Consider the following 16,922-nt stretch of genomic DNA (forward strand, 5'->3'; position numbering starts at 1 on the left):
CAGACTGGAAAACACAGAGGCAGAGTCACACTGACCAATCAGAACCCAGGAAACCTCTCTCTACACCTATCAGACCTGACTGAAGAGGATGAGGGAGTCTACAGGTGTTCAGTGCAGGGGGGTTTTAAATATGTCAGACTTTATATTAAAGGTAAAACTGATTTTCCTGTAAAAACTTTGAGAATCATTATTAGAGACCAGTGTCCTGATTGATGATGATGAGGATGAATTGTAAGCAGTCTGGAACCGGTTGATAGTGTGTGTGTTTGTGTGTAAAAGACCTTTGATGTTCATCCTTACAGTAATCTTTAGGGTCCAGTGTTTAAATATTAGATTGAATATTACACTGAAATATTGAGACATGACTTATTTACCATTTGAATTCCAGGACTGAGACTTACTCGTGACTCACAGTTCAGTGACTCGTTCTCACCTCTGTTAAAGCAGTGAAGGTGAATAATCAGGTGAGTGCAGTGCTGATCTCTCCTAACTATAGCTTTCATTTCTGCAGCCTGTGATCTGATGAAGAGTGGAGAGATAGAGGAGGTGACGAGGATCTCAGGAGAATCTGTAGTCCTGCCCTGCTCCTGCACTGACCTTCACTCCAAACCCAGCACTGTTACATGGAGCTTTAATTTATTAAGATCTGGAGGTCCTCGTGATGTACAAATATACCCTGAACAGACTGGAAAACACAGAGGCATAGTCACACTGACCAATCAGAACACAGGAGACCTCTCTCTACACCTATCAGACCTGACTGAAGAGGATGAGGGAGACTACAGGTGTTCAGTGCAGGGGGATTATAAAGATGTCAGACTTTATATTAAAGGTAAAACTGATTTTCCTGTAAAAACTGTGAGAATCATTATTAGAGACCCATGTCCTGATTGATGATGATGAAGATGAAGTGTATGCAGGCTGGAACCAGGTGAAAGTGTGTGTGTGTGTTTCAGTGAGAGAAACTTTTACAAAACATCCACCAGCATCTGAACCAGGGCCGCTTCACTCAACCACAGCAGCTCAACCAGCAGGTGAACTAACTGTCCATTTGAATCAGCTCTGATAGACAGAGACATTTATTCAACTTAGTGATTTTCATTTACTGTACAGTCCTTAATTCTACAGTGCTGGGGTGTGTGTGTGTAGTTGGGGGAGAGTGGGGGGTTAAAAATGTGAGCGGTGTTTTGTTTAATGATGATAACTTTTACACACCTCTGGAGAACAGACCCAGCAGAAGGTCCATCAGAAAAGCCTCCAACTACAGCCGTGACTGAAAGTGAGAGAATGATGTGAGTTCAGCGTCCTCATAGAGGCAGATTTACTAAAGCGTTTAACACACACTGAACATCCAATCAAAAGTACAACTAGTGTTGAGAGGTCTGCTCTGAAGCTGAAGAAGCTCCTTTCTAAATCAATCACCATCATTAATATTGACTACAGTTCTACATGTTGAATGTGTCCGAGATTACACACTCATCTACTGTTGCTGAGTGTGTGTGTCTGTGTGTGTTCTCTCTACAGGTGGTGTGTTGTACATTAGTCTTCAGAAAACACTCCTGAACCAACACACACCTTCTAATTCTGAAGAACATCATCTCTCCCTTTTTCTAGACTCCTGCACACACACACACACACACACACACACACACACACACACACAGAATAAGAATAAAGATCAGTACGAGACTCATTTTACTGTCTTTATTTCTCATTCACTATAAAGTCACTAGTGGATCTGATCTCCTTCAGACAGAACAGCAGTGTGCTCCTGTTTCTGGAAGTGTTTTGAGGGTGTAATCCATCTAAAAGATCATGAAGAAAATCAAAGCTACTTTAGAATAGCAGAGAAACTCTGATCTCAGTGTGATCTTCAGTCCGACCCCCTCTAAATCACACACCTCTCTATAATGTGAACACTTCAACACTAGGATTGACTCTGTGCACTTATTTCTTCTGAAGGGGTCATTGTGGATTGTGGGGTGGGGCTACTGAGCTGGATCTGTTGTATGTATTTCCACAAAAACACCACCAGGGGGCAACCCTGTGCTGTAACCCTGACTGCACTGCTCTTCTAACCATGTAGACCACCAAATGTGTGTGTGTGTCTTATCACATGTTTCGTACATACAGATAATTGTCAGTGTAGGGCTGGATCTCACAGTGTGGAGGATTCTACACTCACAGTTTAGGAAATATCTCTGAGTGCTCTGATCTTCTTATGATGTTTGAATAAAGGTAAAGCAGAGTCACTGTGTGGGAATTATAGACAGTGTTAATTATATACAGTTAACCCAACCCCTAAATGATGTACTGCCCTGTGCTTAACATTTGGAGTGGTGTTCTTTTCATGAAACCCAGCCCCTTTTTTCCTCTTTGCTCAGTGTGTCCAAATAAGCTAAGCAGCATGTCTGCTGATTGTTGGGACGAGGTTTGAGGAGAGTGTGTGAAATCTGCATTACCTGCTCTTTCCTAATAATGACTGTAAACAGGCAAGAACCCTAAGAAACTAATTCCAGAACATGCTCATGGTGCGTCTGTCCATTTACTAATGACCCACTGTGAATCATAGAAGATGATTAGAAGCTTATGTGCAGGAATGTAGAGTCCTGTGTGTTCACTCTACAGTGTTTGCAGCATTCAATAACTAACACTTGACCACTTTCTGCTTCTGCTCTGGGTTTTGAGTAAACACCCAAACCCTGCTGTTCATTTCTCACACTGGTCTTCAACCACCATCTTCAGTGTCTGAGCTTATGCAGAGGTATGCAGAACTGGACATGAATGGTTTTAATATAGTGTAACTAGAGAAACAGATACCCATCTTTTACCTTCAGGACCCCTAAATCACCAAATCCATCAGATTGGTAGTGATGAAGAGTGAAGTGTTAAAGTCAACAACAGAGGGACTAAAGGAGAACTGACGCAGTTACAGTTGAGGTTTCCTGAAGACCAGTATAAAAGAGAGACACACAGGCTGTGTGGTAGAGTGTGTGTGTGTGTGTGTGTGTGTTTCTCTTTGAGGGACATTAGTGTGTGTAGAAGAATCAGTGATGATGGAGTGTTTGTATCTTTTGCTGGTTGTGTTTCATTTCACTGCAGGTAAGAGCAGATCTTTCAAACCTTCATCCAGAGAAATGTGTGTTTTTCTAATTCACCATAAGACATGAAGTGTGTGTGTGTGTGTGTGTGTGTGCAGGTTGTACTCTCTCAGTACAGCAGTTCAGTGAAATTAAAGGACGTACTGGTGGTTCAGTTCTGCTGCCCTGCTCCTGCACTGACCTGCAGACCAAACCTCAGAGATTCGTTTGGAAGACTAGGAGGCAGGGGGAACTAGGAGAATTGACTGAGCTGTTCAGTGCTGATCAGTACAGAGACAGATTTCAGCTCTTTAATAAAGACTCTCCTGCTAATCTCTCTCTGCTCATTTCTGACCTGAGAGAAGACGATGAAGGACCCTACAGGTGTGAGACTGAGAAGGAAAGCAGAGACTTCAGATTATATGTTAAAGGTGAAGAATTTAATTGACATAATTTTCAGGATTGAAAGTCATCTGAAGCACAAATCTGTACAAAACTAACAAACAACATACTAAAATTCTGCATTTATGATTTCAATCTTTTATCTAATTTCAGTCTTTTATCTTCATCTGATTTCAGTCTTTAATCTTTGTATCATTTCGGTCTTTAATCTTTATCTCATGTAAGTCTTTTATCTTCATCTGATTTCAGTCTTTAATCTCCATCTCATTTCAGTCTTTTATATTTATGTGATTTCAGTCTTTTTATCTTTATCTGATTTTAGTTTATCTCAGTCTCATTTCAGTCTTTAATTTTCGTCTCATTTCAGTCTTTAATTTTTGTCTCATTTCAGTATTTTATATTTATCTGATTTCAGTCTCTTATCTTCATCTGATTTCAGTCTTTAATCTCCGTCTCATTTCAGTATTTTATATTTATCTGATTTCAGTCTCTTATCTTCATCTGATTTCAGTCTTTAATCTTCATCTATTTTTTTAGTCTTTTATCTTTATTTGATTTCAGTCTTTAATCTTTGTCTCATTTCTGTCTTTTATCTGATTACCTGAAAACTTCAAAATGCTGCAGTTAGTAGAATCGAAATCTGCAGCTGTTCTGATAAGTGGATCAATTGCAGGTCTGATTTTGGAGTCCAACAGAACAATAATTCTCAGGAGAAGAATCTGATTAAAGGTCAGAGGTTTGGACTCAAGACACAAAGTTGAAGAAACGGGGAGAGGTGTCTGACTGCAGACGGGACTCTGGTCAGTCTTTTTAAGAAAACGGTGTCGTTTCCTGCTGTAGACTAAACAGAACCGCAGTAAAAGAGTATCTGACATCAGACAGCAGCTTCTTCAGTAACTGAGCTTCTGGTTGATTCATTCACACGTATTCAGAGGACGAGTGAGACCAGTGTGAAAGTTCATGTAATCCCTCACTCTGCTCTTAAACTCCAGTCTTACTGGAGTAACTGCAGTTTCCTCGTGGTAGTTGAAGAAACACTGAACTGGTTCTGTTTGCAGAGGGCTTTGAAGGTTAAGCAGGAGCACAGAAGAACTGAAAGAAGCTCCCGTTCATTAAAGTCTTCATTAGAAAGTCTTTCAGCGGTTCAGATTCAGCAGTAGTTTGAACAGGACAACTATTCATGTGTGCTGATCTTTCATGTGTTTTGGATTTAGTCATTTCTGGAAGAGTAATACATGTAAAAGACCTCTGATATTCATCCTTACAGTAATCTTTAGGGTCCAGTGTTTAAATATTAGATTGAATATTACAATGAAATATTGAGACATGGCTTATTTACCATTTGAATTCCAGGACTGAGACTTACTCGTGACTCGCAGTTCAGTGACTCGTTCTCACCTCTGTTAAAGCAGTGAAGGTGAATAATCAGGTGAGTGCAGTGCTGATCTCTCCTAACTATAGCTTTCATTTCTGCAGCCTGTGATCTGATGAAGAGTAGAGGGACAGAGAACGTGACGAGGATCCCAGGAGAATCTGTAGTCCTGCCCTGCTCCTGCACTGACCTTCACTCCAAACCCAGCACTGTTACATGGAGCTTTAATTTTTTAAGATCTGGAGGTCCTTGTGATGTACAAATATACCCTGAACAGACTGGAAAACACAGAGGCAGAGTCACACTGACCAATCAGAACCCAGGAAACCTCTCTCTACACCTATCAGACCTGACTGAAGAGGATGAGGGAGTCTACAGGTGTTCAGTGCAGGGGGGTTTTAAATATGTCAGACTTTATATTAAAGGTAAAACTGATTTTCCTGTAAAAACTTTGAGAATCATTATTAGAGACCAGTGTCCTGATTGATGATGATGAGGATGAATTGTAAGCAGTCTGGAACCGGTTGATAGTGTGTGTGTTTGTGTGTAAAAGACCTCTGATGTTCATCCTTACAGTAATCTTTAGGGTCCAGTGTTTAAATATTAGATTGAATATTACACTGAAATATTGAGACATGACTTATTTACCATTTGAATTCCAGGACTGAGACTTACTCGTGACTCACAGTTCAGTGACTCGTTCTCACCTCTGTTAAAGCAGTGAAGGTGAATAATCAGGTGAGTGCAGTGCTGATCTCTCCTAACTATAGCTTTCATTTCTGCAGCCTGTGATCTGATGAAGAGTGGAGAGATAGAGGAGGTGACGAGGATCTCAGGAGAATCTGTAGTCCTGCCCTGCTCCTGCACTGACCTTCACTCCAAACCCAGCACTGTTACATGGAGCTTTAATTTATTAAGATCTGGAGGTCCTCGTGATGTACAAATATACCCTGAACAGACTGGAAAACACAGAGGCAGAGTCACACTGACCAATCAGAACACAGGAGACCTCTCTCTACACCTATCAGACCTGACTGAAGAGGATCAGGGAGTCTACAGGTGTTCAGTGCAGGGGGATTATAAAGATGTCAGACTTTTTATTAAAGGTAAAACTGATTTTCCTGTAAAAACTGTGAGAATCATTATTAGAGACCAGTGTCCTGATTGATGATGATGAAGATGAAGTGTATGCAGGCTGGAACCAGGTGAAAGTGTGTGTGTGTGTTTCAGTGAGAGAAACTTTTACAAAACATCCACCAGCATCTGAACCAGGGCCGCTTCACTCAACCACAGCAGCTCAACCAGCAGGTGAACTAACTGTCCATTTGAATCAGCTCTGATAGAGAGAGACATTTATTCAACTTAGTGATTTTCATTTACTGTACAGTCCTTAATTCTACAGTGCTGGGGTGTGTGTGTGTAGTTGGGGGAGAGTGGGGGGTTAAAAATGTGAGCGGTGTTTTGTTTAATGATGATAACTTTTACACACCTCTGGAGAACAGACCCAGCAGAAGGTCCATCAGAAAAGCCTCCAACTACAGCCGTGAATGAAAGTGAGAGAATGATGTGAGTTCAGCGTCCTCATAGAGGCAGATTTACTAAAGCGTTTAACACACACTGAACATCCCATCAAAAGTACAACTAGTGTTGAGAGGTCTGCTCTGAAGCTGAAGAAGCTCCTTTCTAAATCAATCACCATCATTAATATTGACTACAGTTCTACATGTTGAATGTGTCCGAGATTACACACTCATCTACTGTTGCTGAGTGTGTGTGTCTGTGTGTGTTCTCTCTACAGGTGGTGTGTTGTACATTAGTCTTCAGGAAACATTCCTGAACCAACACACACTTTCTAATTCTGAAGAACATCTTTTTCTAGACTCCTGCACACACACACACACACACACACACACACACACACACACACACACACACACACACACACACACAGAATAAGAATAAAGATCAGTACGAGACTCATTTTACTGTCTTTATTTCTCATTCACTATAAAGTCACTAGTGGATCTGATCTCCTTCAGACAGAACAGCAGTGTGCTCCTGTTTCTGGAAGTGTTTTGAGGGTGTAATCCATCTAAAAGATCATGAAGAAAATCAAAGCTACTTTAGAATAGCAGAGAAACTCTGATCTCACTGTGATCTTCAGTCCGACCCCCTCTAAATCACACACCTCTCTATAATGTGAACACTTTAACACTAGGATTGACTCTGTGCACTTATTTCTTCTGAAGGGGTCATTGTGGATTGTGGGGTGGGGCTACTGAGCTGGATCTGTTGTATGTATTTCCACAAAAACACCACCAGGGGGCAACCCTGTGCTATAACCCTGACTGCACTGCTCTTCTAACCATGTAGACCACCAACTGTGTGTGTGTGTCTTATCACATGTTTCCTACATACAGATAAATGTCAGTGTAGGGCTGGATCTCACAGTGTGGAGGATTCTACACTCACAGTTTAGGAAATATATCTGACTGCTCTGATCTTCTTATGATGTTTGAATAAAGGTAAAGCAGAGTCACTGTGTGGGAATTATAGACAGTGTTAATTATATACAGTTAACCCAACCCCTAAATGATGTACTGCCCTGTGCTTAACATTTGGAGTGGTGTTCTTTTCATGAAACCCAGCCCCTTTTTTCCTCTTTGCTCAGTGTGTCCAAATAAGCTAAGCAGCATGTCTGCTGATTGTTGGGACGAGGTTTGAGGAGAGTGTGTGAAATCTGCATTACCTGCTCTTTCCTAATAATGACTGTAAACAGGCAAGAACCCTAAGAAGCTAATTCCAGAACATGCTCATGGTGCGTCTGTCCATTTACTAATGGCCCACTGTGAATCATAGAAGATGATTAGAAGCTTATGTGCAGGAATGTAGAGTCCTGTGTGTTCACTCTACAGTGTTTGCAGCATTCAATAACTAACACTTGACCACTTCCTGCTTCTGCTCTGGGTTCTGAGTAAACACCCAAACCCTGCTGTTCGTTTCTCACACTGGTCTTCAACCACCATCTTCAGTGTCTGAGCTTATGCAGAGGTATGCAGAACTGGACATGAATGGTTTTAATATAGTGTAACTAGAGAAACAGATACCCATCTTTTACCTTCAGGACCCCTAAATCACCAAATCCATCAGATTGGTAGTGATGAAGAGTGAAGTGTTAAAGTCAACAACAGAGGGACTAAAGGAGAACTGACGCAGTTACAGTTGAGGTTTCCTGAAGACCAGTATAAAAGAGAGACACACAGGCTGTGTGGTAGAGTGTGTGTGTGTGTGTGTTTCTCTTTGAGGGACATTAGTGTGTGTAGAAGAATCAGTGATGATGGAGTGTTTGTATCTTTTGCTGGTTGTGTTTCACTTCACTGCAGGTAAGAGCAGATCTTTCAAACCTTCATCCAGAGAAATGTGTGTTTTTCTAATTCACAATAAGACAAGAAGTGTGTGTGTGTGTGTGTGTGTGTGTGTGTGTGCAGGTTGTACTCTCTCAGGACAGCAGTTCAGTGAAATTAAAGGACGTACTGGTGGTTCAGTTCTGCTGCCCTGCTCCTGCACTGACCTGCAGACCAAACCTCAGAGATTCGTTTGGAAGACTGTGAGGCAGGGGGAACTAGGAGAATTGACTGAGCTGTTCAGTGCTGATCAGTACAGAGACAGATTTCAGCTCTTTGATAAAGACTCTCCTGCTAATCTCTCTCTGCTCATTTCTGACCTGAGAGAAGAAGATGAAGGACCCTACAGGTGTGAGACTGAGAAGGAAAGCAGAGACTTCAGATTATATGTTAAAGGTGAAAAATTTAATTGACATAATTTTCAGGATTGAAAGTCATCTGAAGCACAAATCTGTACAAAACTAACATACAACATACTAAAATTCTGCATTTATGATTTCAATCTTTTATCTAATTTCAGTCTTTTATCTTGATCTGATTTCAGTCTTTAATCTTTGTATCATTTCGGTCTTTAATCTTTATCTCATGTAAGTCTTTTATCTTCATCTGATTTCAGTCTTTAATCTCCATCTCATTTCAGTCTTTTATATTTATGTGATTTCAGTCTTTTTATCTTTATCTGATTTTAGTTTATCTCAGTCTCATTTCAGTCTTTAATTTTCGTCTCATTTCAGTCTTTAATTTTTGTCTCATTTCAGTATTTTATATTTATCTGATTTCAGTCTCTTATCTTCATCTGATTTCAGTCTTTAATCTCCGTCTCATTTCAGTATTTTATATTTATCTGATTTCAGTCTCTTATCTTCATCTGATTTCAGTCTTTAATCTTCATCTATTTTTTTGTAGTCTTCTATCTTTATTTGATTTCAGTCTTTAATCTTTGTCTCATTTCTGTCTTTTATCTGATTACCTGAAAACTTCAAAATGCTGCAGTTAGTAGAATCGAAATCTGCAGCTGTTCTGATAAGTGGATCAATTGCAGGTCTGATTTTGGAGTCCAACAGAACAATAATTCTCAGGAGAAGAATCTGATTAAAGGTCAGAGGTTTGGACTCAAGACACAAAGTTGAAGAAACGGGGAGAGGTGTCTGACTGCAGACGGGACTCTGGTCAGTCTTTTTAAGAAAACGGTGTCGTTTCCTGCTGTAGACAAAACAGAACCGCAGTAAAAGAGTATCTGACATCAGACAGCAGCTTCTTCAGTAACTGAGCTTCTGGTTGATTCATTCACACGTATTTAGAGGACGAGTGAGACCAGTCTCCAGTCTTACTGGAGTAACTGCAGTTTCCTCGTGGTAGTTGAAGAAACACTGAACTGGCTCTGTTTGCAGAGGGCTTTGAAGGTTAAGCAGGAGCACAGAAGGACTGAAAGAAGCTCCCGTTCATTAAAGTCTTCATTAGAAAGTCTTTCAGCAGTTCAGATTCAGCAGTAGTTTGAACAGGACAACTATTCATGTGTGCTGATCTTTCATGTGTTTTGGATTTAGTCATTTCTGGAAGAGTAATACATGTAAAAGACCTCTGATATTCATCCTTACAGTAATCTTTAGGGTCCAGTGTTTAAATATTAGATTGAATATTACACTGAAATATTGAGACATGACTTATTTACCATTTGAATTCCAGGACTGAGACTTACTCGTGACTCACAGTTCAGTGACTCGTTCCCACCTCTGTTAAAGCAGTGAAGGTGAATAATCAGGTGAGTGCAGTGCTGATCTCTCCTAACTATAGCTTTCATTTCTGCAGCCTGTGATCTGATGAAGAGTGGAGAGATAGAGGAGGTGACGAGGATCTCAGGAGAATCTGTAGTCCTGCCCTGCTCCTGCACTGACCTTCACTACAAACCCAGCACTCTTACATGGAGCTTTATTTCATTAAGATCTGGAGGTCCTCCTTATGTACAAATATATCCTGTACAGACTGGAAAACACAGAGGCAGAGTCACACTGACCAATCAGAACACAGGAAACCTCTCTCTACACCTATCAGACCTGACTGAAGAGGATCAGGGAGTCTACAGGTGTTCAGTGCAGGGGGATTATAAAGATGTCAGACTTTTTATTAAAGGTAAAACTGATTTTCCTGTAAAAACTGTGAGAATCATTATTAGAGACCAGTGTCCTGATTGATGAGGATGAGAATGAAGTGTATGCAGGCTGGAACCAGTTGAAAGTGTGTGTGTGTGTGTGTGTGTGTGTGTGTGTGTGTGTTTCAGTGAGAGAAACTTTTACAAAACATCCACCAGCATCTGAACCAGGGCCGCTTCACTCAACCACAGCAGCTCAACCAGCAGGTGAACTAACTGTCCATTTGAATCAGCTCTGATAGAGAGATACATTTATTCAACTTAGTGATTTTTATTTACTGTACAGTCCTTAATTCTACAGTGCTGTGTGTGTAGTTGGGGGAGGGTGGGGGTTAAAAATGTGAGCTGTGTTTTGTTTAATGATGATAACTTTTACACACCTCTGGAGAACAGACCCAGCAGAAGGTCCATCAGAAGAGCCTCCAACTACAGCCGTGACTGAAAGTGAGAGAATGATGTGAGTTCAGCGTCCTCATAGAGGCAGATTTACTAAAGCGTTTAACACACACTGAACATCCCATCAAAAGTACAACTAGTGTTGAGAGGTCTGCTCTGAAGCTGAAGAAACTCCTTTCTAAATCAATCACCATCATTAATATTGACTACAGTTCTACATGTTGAATGTGTCAGAGATTACACACTCATCTACTGTGTGTGTGTCTGTGTGTGTTCTCTCTACAGGTGGTGTGTTGTACATTAGTCTTCAGAAAACACTCCTGAACCAACACACACCTTCTAATTCTGAAGAACATCATCTCTCCCTTTTTCTAGACTCCTGCACACACACACACACACACACACACACACACACACACACACACACACACACAGAATAAGAATAAAGATCAGTACGAGACTCATTTTACTGTCTTTATTTCTCATTCACTATAAAGTCACTAGTGGATCTGATCTCCTTCAGACAGAACAGCACTGTGCTCCTGTTTCTGGAAGTGTTTTGAGGGTGTAATCCATCTAAAAGATCATGAAGAAAATCAAAGCTGCTTTAGAATAGCAGAGAAACTCTGATCTCAGTGTGATCTTCAGTCCGACCCCCTCTAAATCACACACCTCTCTATAATGTGAACACTTTAACACTAGGATTGACTCTGTGCACTTATTTCTTCTGAAGGGGTCATTGTGGATTGTGGGGTGGGGCTACTGAGCTGGATCTGTTGTATGTATTTCCACAAAAACACCACCAGGGGGCAACCCTGTGCTATAACCCTGACTGCACTGCTCTTCTAACCATGTAGACCACCAACTGTGTGTGTGTGTGTCTTATCACATGTTTCCTACATACAGATAAATGTCAGTGTAGGGCTGGATCTCACAGTGTGGAGGATTCTACACTCACAGTTTAGGAAATATCTCTGAGTGCTCTGATCTTCTTATGATGTTTGAATAAAGGTAAAGCAGAGTCACTCTGTGGGAATTATAGACAGTGTTAATTATATACAGTTAACCCAACCCCTAAATGATGTACTGCCCTGTGCTTAACATTTGGAGTGGTGTTCTTTTCATGAAACCCAGCCCCTTTTTTCCTCTTTGCTCAGTGTGTCCAAATAAGCTAAGCAGCATGTCTGCTGATTGTTGGGACGAGGTTTGAGGAGAGTGTGTGAAATCTGCATTACCTGCTCTTTCCTAATAATGACTGTAAACAAGCAAGAACCCTAAGAAGCTAATTCCAGAACATGCTCATGGTGCGTCTGTCCATTTACTAATGGCCCACTGTGAATCATAGAAGATGATTAGAAGCTTATGTGCAGGAATGTAGAGTCCTGTGTGTTCACTCTGCAGTGTTTGCAGCATTCAATAACTAACACTTGACCACTTCCTGCTTCTGCTCTGGGTTCTGAGTAAACACCCAAACCCTGCTGTTCGTTTCTCACACTGGTCTTCAACCACCATCTTCAGTGTCTGAGCTTATGCAGAGGTATGCAGAACTGGACATGAATGGTTTTAATATAGTGTAACTAGAGAAACAGATACCCATCTTTTACCTTCAGGACCCCTAAATCACCAAATCCATCAGATTGGTAGTGATGAAGAGTGAAGTGTTAAAGTCAACAACAGAGGGACTAAAGGAGAACTGACGCAGTTACAGTTGAGGTTTCCTGAAGACCAGTATAAAAGAGAGACACACAGGCTGTGTGGTAGAGTGTGTGTGTGTGTGTGTTTCTCTTTGAGGGACATTAGTGTGTGTAGAAGAATCAGTGATGATGGAGTGTTTGTATCTTTTGCTGGTTGTGTTTCACTTCACTGCAGGTAAGAGCAGATCTTTCAAACCTTCATCCAGAGAAATGTGTGTTTTTCTAATTCACCACAAGACATGAAGTGTGTGTGTGTGTGTGTGTGTGTGTGTGTGTGTGTGTGTGTGTGTGTGCAGGTTGTACTCTCTCAGTACAGCAGTTCAGTGAAATTAAAGGACGTACTGGTGGTTCAGTTCTGCTGCCCTGCTCCTGCACTGACCTGCAGACCAAACCTCAGAGATTCGTTTGGAAGACTGTGAGGCAGGGGGAACTAGGAGAATTGACTGAGCTGTTCAGTGCTGATCAGTACAGAGACAGATTTCAGCTCTTTAATAAAGACTCTCCTGCTAATCTCTCTCTGCTCATTTCTGACCTGAGAGAAGAAGATGACAAATACTACAGGTGTGAGACTGAGAAGGAAAGCAGAGACTTCAGATTATATGTTAAAGGTGAAAAATTTAATTGACATAATTTTCAGGATTGAAAGTCATCTGAAGCACAAATCTGTACAAAACTAACAAACAACATACTAAAATTCTGCATTTATGATTTCAATCTTTTATCTAATTTCAGTCTTTTATCTTGATCTGATTTCAGTCTTTAATCTTTGTATCATTTCGGTCTTTAATCTTTATCTCATGTAAGTCTTTTATCTTCATCTGATTTCAGTCTTTAATCTCCATCTCATTTCAGTCTTTTATATTTATGTGATTTCAGTCTTTTTATCTTTATCTGATTTTAGTTTATCTCAGTCTCATTTCAGTCTTTAATTTTCGTCTCATTTCAGTCTTTAATTTTTGTCTGATTTCAGTATTTTATATTTATCTGATTTCAGTCTCTTATCTTCATCTGATTTCAGTCTTTAATCTCCGTCTCATTTCAGTATTTTATATTTATCTGATTTCAGTCTCTTATCTTCATCTGATTTCAGTCTTTAATCTTCATCTATTTTCAGTCTTTTATCTTTATTTGATTTCAGTCTTTAATCTTTGTCTCATTTCTGTCTTTTATCTGATTACCTGAAAACTTCAAAATGCTGCAGTTAGTAGAATCGAAATCTGCAGCTGTTCTGATAAGTGGATCAATTGCGGGTCTGATTTTGGAGTCCAACAGAACAATAATTCTCAGGAGAAGAATCTGATTAAAGGTCAGAGGTTTGGACTCAAGACACAAAGTTGAAGAAACGGGGAGAGGTGTCTGACTGCAGACGGGACTCTGGTCAGTCCTTTTAAGTAAACAGTGTCGTTTCCTGCTGTAGACTAAACAGAACCGCAGTAAAAGAGTATCTGACATCAGACAGCAGCTTCTTCAGTAACTGAGCTTCTGGTTGATTCATTCACATGTATTCAGAGGACGAGTGAGACCAGTGTGAAAGTTCATGTAATCCCTCACTCTGCTCTTAAACTCCAGTCTTACTGGAGTAACTGCAGTTTCCTCGTGGTAGTTGAAGAAACACTGAACTGGTCCTGTTTGCAAAGGGCTTTGAAGGTTAAGCAGGAGCACAGAAGAACTGAAAGAAGCTCCCGTTCATTAAAGTCTTCATTAGAAAGTCTTTCAGCAGTTCAGATTCAGCAGTAGTTTGAACAGGACATCTATTCATGTGTGCTGATCTTTCATGTGTTTTGGATTTAGTCATTTCTGGAAGAGTAATACATGTAAAAGACCTTTGATGTTCATCCTTACAGTAATCTTTAGGGTCCAGTGTTTAAATATTAGATTGAATATTATAGTAAAATATTAAGACATGACTTATTTACCATTTGAATTCCAGGACTGAGACTTACTCGTGACTCACAGTTCAGTGACTCGTTCTCACCTCTGTTAAAGCAGTGAAGGTGAATAATCAGGTGAGTGCAGTGCTGATCTCTCCTAACTATAGCTTTCATTTCTGCAGCCTGTGATCTGATGAAGAGTGGAGAGATAGAGGAGGTGACGAGGATCCCAGGAGAATCTGTAGTCCTGCCCTGCTCCTGCACTGACCTTCACTACAGACCCAGCACTGTTAAATGGACCTTTATACCATTAAGATCTGGAGGTCCTCGTGATGTACAAATATACCCTGTACAGTCTGGAAAACACAGAGGCAGAGTCACACTGACCAATCAGAACACAGGAAACCTCTCTCTACACCTATCAGACCTGACTGAAGAGGATGAGGGAGACTACAGGTGTTCAGTGCAGCAGGATTATAAATATGTCAGACTTTATATTAAAGGTAAAACTGATTTTCCTGTAAAAACTGTCAGAATCATTATTAGAGACCCATGTCCTGATTGATGATGATGAAGATGAAGTGTATGCAGGCTGGAACCAGTTGAAAGTGTGTGTGTGTGTGTGTGTGTGTGTGTGTGTGTGTTTCAGTGAGAGAAACTTTTACAAAACATCCACCAGCATCTGAACCAGGGCCGCTTCACCCAACCACAGCAGCTCAACCAGCAGGTGAACTAACTGTCCATTTGAATCAGCTCTGATAGAGAGAGACATTTATTCAACTTAGTGATTTTCATTTACTGTACAGTCCTTAATTCTACAGTGCTGGGGTGTGTGTGTGTAGTTGGAGGAGAGTGGGGGGTTAAAAATGTGAGCGGTGTTTTGTTTAATGATGATAACTTCTACACACCTCTGGAGAACAGACCCAGAAGAACGTCCATCAGAAGAGCCTCCAACTACAGCCGTGACTGAAAGTGAGAGAATGATGTGAGTTCAGCGTCCTCATAGAGGCAGATTTACTTAAGCGTTTAACACACACTGAACATCCCATCAAAAGTACAACTAGTGTTGAGAGGTCTGCTCTGAAGCTGAAGAAGCTCCTTTCTAAATCAATCACCATCATTAATATTGACTACAGTTCTACATGTTGAATGTGTCCGAGATTACACACTCATCTACTGTTGCTGAGTGTGTGTGTCTGTGTGTGTTCTCTCTACAGGTGGTGTGTTGTACATTAGTCTTCAGAAAACACTCCTGAACCAACACACACTTTCTAATTCTGAAGAACATCATCTCTCCCTTTTTCTAGACTCCTACACACACACACACACGCACACACACACACACACACACACACAGAATAAGAATAAAGATCAGTACGAGACTCATTTTACTGTCTTTATTTCTCATTCACTATAAAGTCACTAGTGGATCTGATCTCCTTCAGACAGAACAGCAGTGTGCTCCTGTTTCTGGAAGTGTTTTGAGGGTGTAATCCATCTAAAAGATCATGAAGAAAATCAAAGCTACTTTAGAATAGCAGAGAAACTCTGATCTCAGTGTGATCTTCAGTCCGACCCCCTCTAAATCATACACCTCTCTATAATGTGAACACTTCAACACTAGGATTAACTCTGTGCTCTAAGTTCTTCTGAAGGGGTCATTGTGGATTGTGGGGTGGGGATACTAAGCTGGATCTGTTGCATGTATTTCCACAAAAACACCACCAGGGGGCAGCCCTGTGCTGTAACCCTGACTGCACTGCTCTTCTAACCATGTAGACCACCAACTGTGTGTGTGTGTCTTATCACACGTTTCCTACATACAGATAAATGTCAGTGTAGGGCTGGATCTCACAGTGTGGAGGATTCTACACTCACAGTTTAGGAAATATCTCTGACTGCTCTGATCTTCTTATGATGTTTGAATAAAGGTAAAGCAGAGTCACTGTGTGGGAATTATAGACAGTGTTAATTATATACAGTTAACCCAACCCCTAAATGATGTACTGCCCTGTGCTTAACATTTGGAGTGGTGTTCTTTTCATGAAACCCAGCCCCTTTTTTCCTCTTTGCTCAGTGTGTCCAAATAAGCTAAGCAGCATGTCTGCTGATTGTTGGGACGAGATTTGAGGAGAGTGTGTGAAATCTGCATCACCTGCTTTTTCCTAATAATGACTGTAAACAGGCAAGAACCCTAAGAAGCTAATTCCAGAACATGCTCATGGTGCGTCTGTCCATTTACTAATGACACACTGTGAATCATAGAAGATGATTAGAAGCTTATGTGCAGGAATGTAGAGTCCTGTGTGTTCACTCTGCAGTGTTTGCAGCATTCAATAACTAACACTTGACCACTTCCTGCTTCTGCTCTGGGTTCTGAGTAATCACCCAAACCCTGCTGTTCGTTTCTCACACTGGTCTTCAACCACCATCTTCAGTGTCTGAGCTTATGCAGAGGTATGCAGAACTGGACATGAATGGTTTTAATATAGTGTAACTAGAGAAACAGATACCCATCTTTTACCTTCAGGACCCCTAAATCACCAAATCCATC

General features: G+C 40.8%; 4 long non-coding RNA genes across 4 annotated transcripts; all 4 read left to right on the top strand.

Moving 5' to 3' along the window:
• The first annotated feature begins 616 nt into the window (after nt 1-616).
• On the top strand, nt 617-1,653 carry LOC140575402 (uncharacterized). The gene is made up of 3 exons (XR_011980808.1): nt 617-1,034; nt 1,229-1,292; nt 1,525-1,653. It is a non-coding gene; the product is annotated as an uncharacterized lncRNA (long non-coding RNA).
• A 4,375-nt stretch (nt 1,654-6,028) lies between these two features.
• LOC140575409 (uncharacterized) lies at nt 6,029-6,782 on the top strand. The gene is made up of 3 exons (XR_011980809.1): nt 6,029-6,162; nt 6,357-6,420; nt 6,653-6,782. It is a non-coding gene; the product is annotated as an uncharacterized lncRNA (long non-coding RNA).
• Nucleotides 6,783-8,556: 1,774 nt separating this feature from the next.
• On the top strand, nt 8,557-11,258 carry LOC140575415 (uncharacterized). Its single transcript, XR_011980811.1, has 5 exons — nt 8,557-8,654; nt 10,068-10,388; nt 10,537-10,614; nt 10,801-10,864; nt 11,089-11,258. It is a non-coding gene; the product is annotated as an uncharacterized lncRNA (long non-coding RNA).
• Nucleotides 11,259-12,935: 1,677 nt separating this feature from the next.
• On the top strand, nt 12,936-15,710 carry LOC140575421 (uncharacterized). Its single transcript, XR_011980814.1, has 4 exons — nt 12,936-13,105; nt 14,551-14,871; nt 15,018-15,095; nt 15,290-15,710. It is a non-coding gene; the product is annotated as an uncharacterized lncRNA (long non-coding RNA).
• Nucleotides 15,711-16,922: the final 1,212 nt, after the last annotated feature.

This window comes from Salminus brasiliensis, chromosome 1 (assembly GCF_030463535.1).
Source record: "Salminus brasiliensis chromosome 1, fSalBra1.hap2, whole genome shotgun sequence".
Taxonomy (NCBI): Eukaryota; Metazoa; Chordata; class Actinopteri; order Characiformes; family Bryconidae; genus Salminus; species Salminus brasiliensis.